This window comes from Neofelis nebulosa, chromosome 15 (genome assembly GCF_028018385.1).
Source record: "Neofelis nebulosa isolate mNeoNeb1 chromosome 15, mNeoNeb1.pri, whole genome shotgun sequence".
Taxonomy (NCBI): domain Eukaryota; kingdom Metazoa; phylum Chordata; class Mammalia; order Carnivora; family Felidae; genus Neofelis; species Neofelis nebulosa.
In genome coordinates this window covers 40,351,585-40,360,335 of record NC_080796.1, presented here as the reverse complement: position 1 = coordinate 40,360,335, position 8,751 = coordinate 40,351,585, and the positions used below count along the sequence as shown (strand labels likewise).

General features: G+C 45.2%; 1 pseudogene; it reads right to left on the bottom strand.

Moving 5' to 3' along the window:
• Positions 1-1,077: 1,077 nt before the first annotated feature.
• On the bottom strand, positions 1,078-3,655 carry LOC131495549 (tigger transposable element-derived protein 1-like; annotated as a pseudogene).
• Positions 3,656-8,751: the final 5,096 nt, after the last annotated feature.

The window sequence follows — 8,751 nt, the reverse complement described above, 5'->3', positions numbered from 1 at the left end:
TTCTGCCAAACACCGCAGCCTGAGACCAAGCATCTGAGCATGGGAGACGATCACCAACAATCCCACAGAGAGGGAGAGAGAGAGAGAAGGAGAAGAGCCATCAGCTCAGTTGTGATCATGTGACATTTGGCATCGTGTACTACTCCTATTGCAAAGACATGAGTCATGTATCAAGTTGAGTTTCATTAGAAATGTTTGCTTATCTTGCAGAACACTCACAGAACAAGCTACTCGCAGTCCAAGGTTTTGCTGTAAAAACAAACAAAAAAGTAACAAAATAGTTTCAGTAATCAAGTTGGGCCAAAGAACAATATACCCGATTAAGGAACTGAAGGTGAGAGACTGCCAGTGATATGATTTCTCCAAAGAACTTATGAAGAACCTCGTGAAAGAGACAGAAACATCTACTTCGTAGGCCTGACGGTGCCGGTAATGAAGAGTTTTCTGCTTCCCTTATCTCTCCTCATGCCTCTGCCATCCCCACCCCCATAGTGCACATTCCTCTCTACCTTGGAAGGTCAGATAAAATATAGAGGAAAAACTGACCACCCTTTCTTTCCCCAAGGCAGAAGTCTCCACCTGCAACATGGTCCTAGCAAGGAAATGAAGGAGGAAAACATAACATTTTAATGAAGTTGGAAGCTTTGGTTATTATACAGGAAATGACATGTTTATTGCCAAACTGAGTTTGTGTTTGCAATTTTAAATAAGCATAGGTCTTTGCCTTTACTGGAAGTAGCCAGAAACATTGTGAGGTTCTCCCTACTTTGTGTCCATAGAAAGGAAGGACTTCTCCCACTGAGCAGGTATAAAAAAGCAGTGGGAAATAAATATAAAAGTGCTTTCTGATCAAATCCCACGAGTCCTGCTTATTTATAGAAATAACTACATCTATAATGCTGTGAGTAAATAACCCTTTTGAAGACACATAAAAGGAGTATTTTATCCTTATGGTAGGCTTACAATATCTGAAGTGTATTAGGCTAACTGCAGCAGCAAATAACCTTTCAAACATGTATAGCACAAGCACGATAAAAGCTTATTTTTTTGCTGGTAGGGTAAACAGTTGGCCATTACTCAAGGACCCAGACCGATGAAGGTTCTGCCGTTTTCCACACTTGGGAGTTGTTCTTTGGAGGTATTCTCATGCCTGTCACCTGGAAGAAGAAATGCACGAGATGTGCCCATGGGGAGTTGTCACGGGCCAAGTCTGGGGGTGGCAATGATCACTTCCCTGTCACATTCTACAACCAGACTTCTGTCACACAGAGGCGGCTATGAGCAGGAGAAGCTGGTGTCACTGTCCAGGAAGAAGAGAAAAGCATGGACTTCAGGAAGGAGGTAGCAGTTTCTTCTGCGTGGAGCATTCTAACACGGTAATCATGTTATGCGGATGCACACAGTGCTCATCGGCCTATGGACATAAGTGAGGACCCGTTACTATTGACGTCGAACAAAACCGGGCACATCTCAGAGTGCTGCAGGCTGAGTTGCAGACCACCGCAAGAAAATTAATACCACAGTAAAGCAAGTCAAATGATTTTTTTGGTTTCTCACTGCGCATAAAAGCCATGTTTACCCTATGTTGTTGTCTCGTGAGTGCGCAGTAGCATTAGGTCTTAAAAAAAAACAACAACAATGTATATACCTTAAGGAAAAAAAATACTCCATTGCTGAAAAATGCTAACCATCACCTGAGCTTTCAGTAAGTCTTTTTGCTGGTGGACAGTCTTGCCTCAATGCTGACGGCTGCTGACCGGTCAGGGTGGTGGGTGCTGACGGCTGGGGTGGCTGTGGCAACTTCTTGAAGTAAGACACCAGTGACGCTTGCCACATCGGTTGACTCTTCCTTTCACGAGCAATCTCTCTGTAGCGTGTGATGCTGTTTGATAGCATTTGACTCTCAGTAGGATTGCTTTCAAAATTGGAGTCAAGCCTCTCACACCCTGCTGCTGTTTCATCAACAAAGTTTACGTGATAGTCTAGATCCTTTGTTGTCATTTCAACAAGTGTCACGTCTTCACCAGTAGATTCCTTTCCAAGAGACCGCTCTCTTTGCTCGTCCATTCAAGTTTGATCCTGATATCACAGCAATTCAGGCATGGCTTCCGGCTCCACTGTTTCCAGCACATCTGCAGTGACTTCTTCCCCTGAAGTCTTGAACCCCTCAGAATCATCCGTGAAGGTCAGGATCCACTTTCGAACTCCTGGTACTGTTGATATTTGGACCTGTTATCATGAATCAAATGTTCTTAATGGCATCGAGAACGATGAATCCTTTTTTTTTTTTTAATGTTTATTTATCTTTGAGAGAGAGACAGACAGAGTACGAGCAGGGTAGGGGCAGAAAGAGAGGGGGACGCTGAATCCAAAGCAGGCTCCAGGCTCCGAGCTGCCAGCACAGAGCCTGGCAGGGGCTCAAACTCCATGAGATCATGACCTGAGCCAAGGTCAGATGCTTAACCAACTGAGCCACCCAGGCACCGCTAGAATGATAAATCCTTTACAGAAGGTTCTCAATTTTCTTTGCCCAGATCCATCAAAGGAATCACTACTTATGCAGCAATAGCCTTACAAAATGCATGTCTTAAATAATAAGACTTACAAGTCAAAATTACTCCTTGATCCATGGACTGCAGAATGGATGTTTTGTTAGCAGGCATGAAAACAACATTAATCTCATTGGACATCTCTACCACAGCTCTTGGGTGAGCAGGTGCATTGCCAATGAGCAGCAACCTTTGGAAGGGAATCTTTTTTTTTTTTTTTTTTTCTGAGCAGTAGGTCTCAACAGTGGACTCAAAATAATCAGTAAATCATTTTGTAAACAGATGTGTTGTCATCCAGGCCTTGTTTTCCCATTTATAGAACATGAGCAGAATAGATTTAGCATAATTCTTTAGGGCCCGAGGATTCTAGGAAGGGTAACCGAGCATTGGTTTAAACTTAAGGTCACCAGCTGCATAGCTCCTGACAAGAGAATTCCCCTATCCTTTGAAGAGTTGAAGCCAGGCATTGACTTCTCTCTAGCTATGCAAGTCCTAGACGGCATCTCCTTGGAGACCTCTATCTCTATCTCCCATAGAGAGCTGTTCCATTTACCCTGAAAATCTGTTGTTCAGTGTAGCCAACTTCACGAATTACCTTAGCTAGACCTTCTGGATCACCTGCTGCGGCTTCTACGTCAGCACTGGCTGCTTCGCCTTGCACTTTTATGTTAGGGAGACGCCTTCTTTCCTTAAACCTTCAGAACCGACCTCGGCTAGCTCCCAACTTTGATCTTCTGCAGCTTTCTCACCTCCCTCAGCCTGTGTAGAATTGAAGACACTGAGGGCCTGGCTCTGGATTGGGCTTTGGCTTAAGGGAATGTTGTGGCTGGTTTCGTCTCCTTTCCAGGACACTCAAACTTTCTCCATATCAGCAATAAGGGTGTTTCCCTTTCTTCTCATTCATGTGTTCACTGGAGCAGCACTTTTCATTTCCTTCAAGAACTTTTCCTTTGTGTTCACAAATTGGCTAACTGGCACAAGAGGCCTCCCTTTCAGCCTATCTCAGCTTTCAACATGCCTTTCTCACTGAGCTTAGTCACGTCTAGCTTTTGATTCAAAATGAAGGACCCGAGTCTCTCCCTTCCACTTGAACACCGAGAGGCCATTGTACAGTTATGAACTGGCCTAATTTCAATACTGTTGTGTCTCAGGGACTATAGGGAGGCTGAGGAGAGGGAATCTCCACTAAGTCTGTAGGCACAAGAGGTCGGCACACTTATATGGGCACAGTTCATGGTGCCCCAAAGCAATCACAAGAGTAACATCAAACATCATCGATCACAGGCACGTGGGTGACTCAGTCGGTCAAGCGTCCACCTTCGGCTCAGGGCACGATCTCATGATTCGTGAGCTGAAGCCTCACATCAGGATCTCTGCTGTCAGCACTGAGCCCGTGTCAGATCCTCTGTCTCCCTCTCTCCCTGCTCCTTCTCCCCCTCAAAAATAAATAAAATCATTTATAAACCATCTCATTCTCTCTCTCTCTCTCTCTCTCTCTATATATATATATATATATATATATATATATATATATGTAAAGAAATACTGATCACAGATCACCAAACAAAAATAATACAGAAATTAGAGGGGCACCTGGCTGACTCAGTCAGTAGCAGTAAAGCATGCGACTCTTGATCTCAGGGTGGTGAGTATGAGTCCCGCATTGATGGGATAGCTCACTAAAAAACAAAAACAAAACAAAAAAAAAAAAAAAAACACAGTGTCTGCAGAAGTGCAATAATGCAAAATGCAATAAAATGAGGTCTGCCTGTAAAAGCACACACTTGCTGAGAACTTTCTACATGCCTGTCACTGCTCTAAGCACTTCAAATGTATCCGCTAATTTCAACTTCAATGAGACCCATTTACCAGATAAGAAAATCAAGGCACTGAAAGGCCAATTAACTTGCAGCATTGCGGGGCTAGTGAATACAGAGCAGGATACAGACCCACTCAATCTGGCTCCAGAGCCGTCCTGCTGACCCTCTGCGCTCTCCACGCTGCCCTCCCCCGCTGCCGGTGTGCTCTAAAGAAACAAGGAAATCTGTGATAAGGTTGCCTTAGTCTGCCTGAGCTGCCATAACAAAATATCTTAGACCGGGGGGCTTAAACAGCCGACATTTATTTTCTCACAGTTCAGAAAGCTGGAAAGTCCAAGATCAAGTTTCCGACAGAGTTCAGTTACTGGTGAGAGTTCTCTTCCTGACTTTGTCCATGGCCACCTTCTCAGTGTCCTCACATGGTGGGAGAGGGCGCGAGCAAGCCCTCTGGCGTCCCCCGTTCTGCTGTAAAGACACCAGTTCTGTCAGATCAGGGTTCCATCCTTATGAGCCCATTTAGCCTTGATTGCCCCCTTCTAGGCCTTATCTCCAAAACAGTCACATGGGTGGGGGTTAGAGCCTCGACATATGACCCTGAGGGGGACACATCCAGGCCACAGCAGGTGCCCTCTCCCGGTGCTTCCCAAACCAAAAACCACAGAGGTGCCTGATACCCAGAAACAAGAAGAGAGCTTTCTCCAAAATTCTGACTTCTCCTTTACCACCCGGATCCTAAGCACCAATACTCATGCTTAGAATTTCACAAAGCTTCCCAGGAGGGCTAGTTAAGACTAGAACTACCAGTCTTGTTGCTCCCTCTCTCCTGCAAATCGATTTCAGCTCTTCATCTCAGTCCACAATAGAAAAATAAGAATGCCTCCCGCTTCCTTTTCCTTTTCCCCTGCCTTTTCCCAGCCTGAGTTTCAGTGTGGCCAAGCTGGTTGCTCAGCCACAAGAGATTCTGGGGGAAGCACCCTTTGCGTAGAGCCAAGCTGACCTGTAGAACCGGGTGGAGCCAGGAACACGGCTTGTCAATCATCCCCGTGTTGCAAATTGGCTGAGAGCAGGATTCATCCCTCTGAGAGGAAATTGGGATTTACTAACTGGGTGACCCAAAGCAGAAAGAGACAGGCTATCTCACACCATCAGATGAAGCTGTCATGATGCAGACAGGCTTCAGGGAAAGTGGTGTGTGTTATCTAGGCCACTTGGCCATTATGTATGACAACTGCCTGTCCTGAATTTTCTAGGTCAGTCCCGATTCCAAATATTCTATCACCTTGTCAGACCATATACTCCAATTTTGCATTTGGAAACTGTGACCACCAAATCTTCAAGACAGTAGGTCAGCATATTAGCTTAGGGGATAGAACAAACCTTAATAATATTGACGAATATGTTCCAGACAAACAAAACGTTTCCAGGGACAACACGGGAGCTTATAGACTGAAGGCGTAGAGGCCTCTAGAAAGAGGAGAATAATGACACGGAGGCCGGTGTAAGAGTCTCTACTGCCCTCAGAGACATTTGTACATTCAGATGGATGAGACCCTCTTCCATGAGGTAGATGAGGAGGGAGGGATCCATGATAAGACGGTCGCAGAGCGTGCACGTGAGCAACCCTCAAACTCTCAACCCCACCCTGTCAGGCCAGAGAGGATGACCAGGGGCTCAGCAAGGAACCTGGGCTTCAGTGCAGGTTTGGGGAAGAAGACTGGAGACTCCATCACAACCCAAAATTACACTCGCTGAAATCTACCAAGGCCAGAAATCTGAACATCATGATTCAATATCTACCCCAGAGAGGGGTGAATAGACATAAAGAAACTCATCTCTAAGCACTACGAAATGTGTGCCACGATTTGCTGGCTAAATGTATATAAAATTACGCTCAGGTGTCTGCATTCTGCAAAATGTCTCTGTACTTGTGGGTGGCACCCGGTTTTATTTTTCTAATTGCTGTCCCTTTTTAAACTTCCAAACCTTATTTTTCCTGAAAAAGAGGAGATTGTATTTTTCTTCCCCTTGTCAAAACAGAGAGAGGGCTTGGGTTTCTATAAAAGAGAGTCTATGGTATGGCAGTGAGTTTGATAAGCCCAGGGAATTGGAGGATGCAATACAGCTTAGATGGACCAGGTGTGTGTGTGTGTGTGTGCGCGCACATGCGTGTGTCTTACATGCCTGTTGTAAGGAAGAATACGGAATACGTGTGGAAAAAGATCAAGGACGTTGGGGATGTGATCCCTTTCCGGTTCCAGTCTGCGGGTGTGTAAGTTCCGTCCGGATCTCCTACATGCTCCTCTGAGTAATGAATCTCAAAGTCATGGTGAGGGGAAGCAATCTACTAAAATCAGCAGTCCTTGGACGCATCTATTCTGTCTTCAGGTAAATACAAAACTACACTTCTTGTAGGACATGGCCATTTTTTTGTTGGTTAAAATTTCCATCGAAAGGAAAACCAACAACAACGTCAAAGCCTTGATTTCTGAGTAAGAAAGTACTTAGTGTGGTCTATTGCCAGTACTTTCGACTTATGCAAAACCCTTCTATACCCAGGGCCACTGAGAAGCTATAGGGAACTTTTGTGCAAATTAGAAAAAATGTGCTTCTTCTGGGGGCACAGCTCCAGGCCAGGACTTCAGGCTCGGGAAGAACGTGCCAGATGGCAGGGCCACCTTCTCCGGTGCCTCTGTACAGCCATGTGCTGCGGCTCTGGCAAGGCCCCCTCTGCATCAGTCTCACGGTGGCAGAGATTGTCAACTGGTCACAATCCACACCGTAGGTATTTGCAAGAGCATTCCGCAAATCTGAAATAAACGTTAGACGGGATCTGAGAACCACTGCCACAGAGGTCTATGCTCCACAGATAAAGCACCTGCAGAGTGGACTGTCTCACACAAGGGTCGATTGTTTTCTAAGACCTCAGAACCTTGATGATTTTTGATGCTTTTAGAGTTAGCACGAGCATGCCATTTAACAGGGACGCCTGCTCCCGTAGGGGATCTCAAAGACGAATAGGGTAAATTAGTGCCCTCTAGATTTAGAGCAGTTTTTTCAGGGTGATAAGGCAATAAAAATGCAAAGCTGTGTAAGACTCCAGATGAGGGGAATGGAGATCTGTGACAGAAGTTCAGAGAGGGGAGAGAAGCAACATTTTAGGGCAGAGAACTCACAGAAGGCTTTAGATACAGAAATTGGACAAGGGGAGGGAAAGAATGATCTGTGACGAAGAAGCAAAAACTCTCTGGTTATGGGTGTGGGAGCTGCAGAGGGCAAATAGGAGGGATATCAATGAAGCCTAGAGGTCTGAAGAGAAGACCTGGGACCACGTCCGTGTTCTTTTTTTTTTTTTTTTAATTTTTTTCAACATTTTTTATTTATTTTTGGGACAGAGAGAGACAGAGCATGAACGGGGGAGGGGCAGAGAGAGAGGGAGACACAGAATCAGAAACAGGCTCCAGGCTCCGAGCCATCAGCCCAGAGCCTGACGCGGGGCTCGAACTCACGGACCGCGAGATCGTGACCTGGCTGAAGTCGGACGCCTAACCGACTGCGCCACCCAGGCGCCCCACGTCCGTGTTCTTAGTGGGGAAAATGTGAATATTACATATGTATACCTGGGAAGTAAACATTTAAAAGACAGCACTTATTTAGAAAGTCAGTCTGATGAACTAAAAAAATCAGAGACTGAGCGATAAAACAAACACCAGTTGAAAGTCTGGCTCCATTCCTGATTAATTACATAACCATAGACCATAACCTCTCTAAAACCCCATTTCCTTATTTATAAAAATAGAAATAAAAATGCCAGGTCTCCAAGATAATTACAGGAATTGAATGCAGTAAGGACACATGTATCTGTCATGTGGCAGGTATTCAATCGCCAGGCACTCTCAGGGCTATGACAGCTTCAAAATCCTGTAAATATGAGTGACAGAAGGTCAAATAATCCATTTTGCCTTGACTTCTGAGACTATTGCAAAAATTGCTAGCGTGTATATGCACCAACAATAACCAATTATAAACTGTAACGGTAAGATGATCCCTTGTCAGGGTTCTTGGTTATAAATAACAGAAACGAATGCTGGTTATCTTAGGCAGAAACAAAGTTTATAGGGAGGGTATTAAGTAGGTCACCGAACTGATTGGGAGAAAGTTCAGGCAGAAATCAAGAACAGGCAACGCATAGCCAAGATCATACCAAAAGCAATTCGCATGGCAGCACGTTACCACTGGATACCCACTGCCATGCTGCTGGTCTCCTCGGTCCCAGCACCCTCACCTCCAAGCCACGAACCCTCTTCACTCTTGCCTCCGAGAAGCTACGACACGGAAAGTACCTCTAACTGAGCCTCTCCATGCTACTCTTAAGGTTTAAAGTC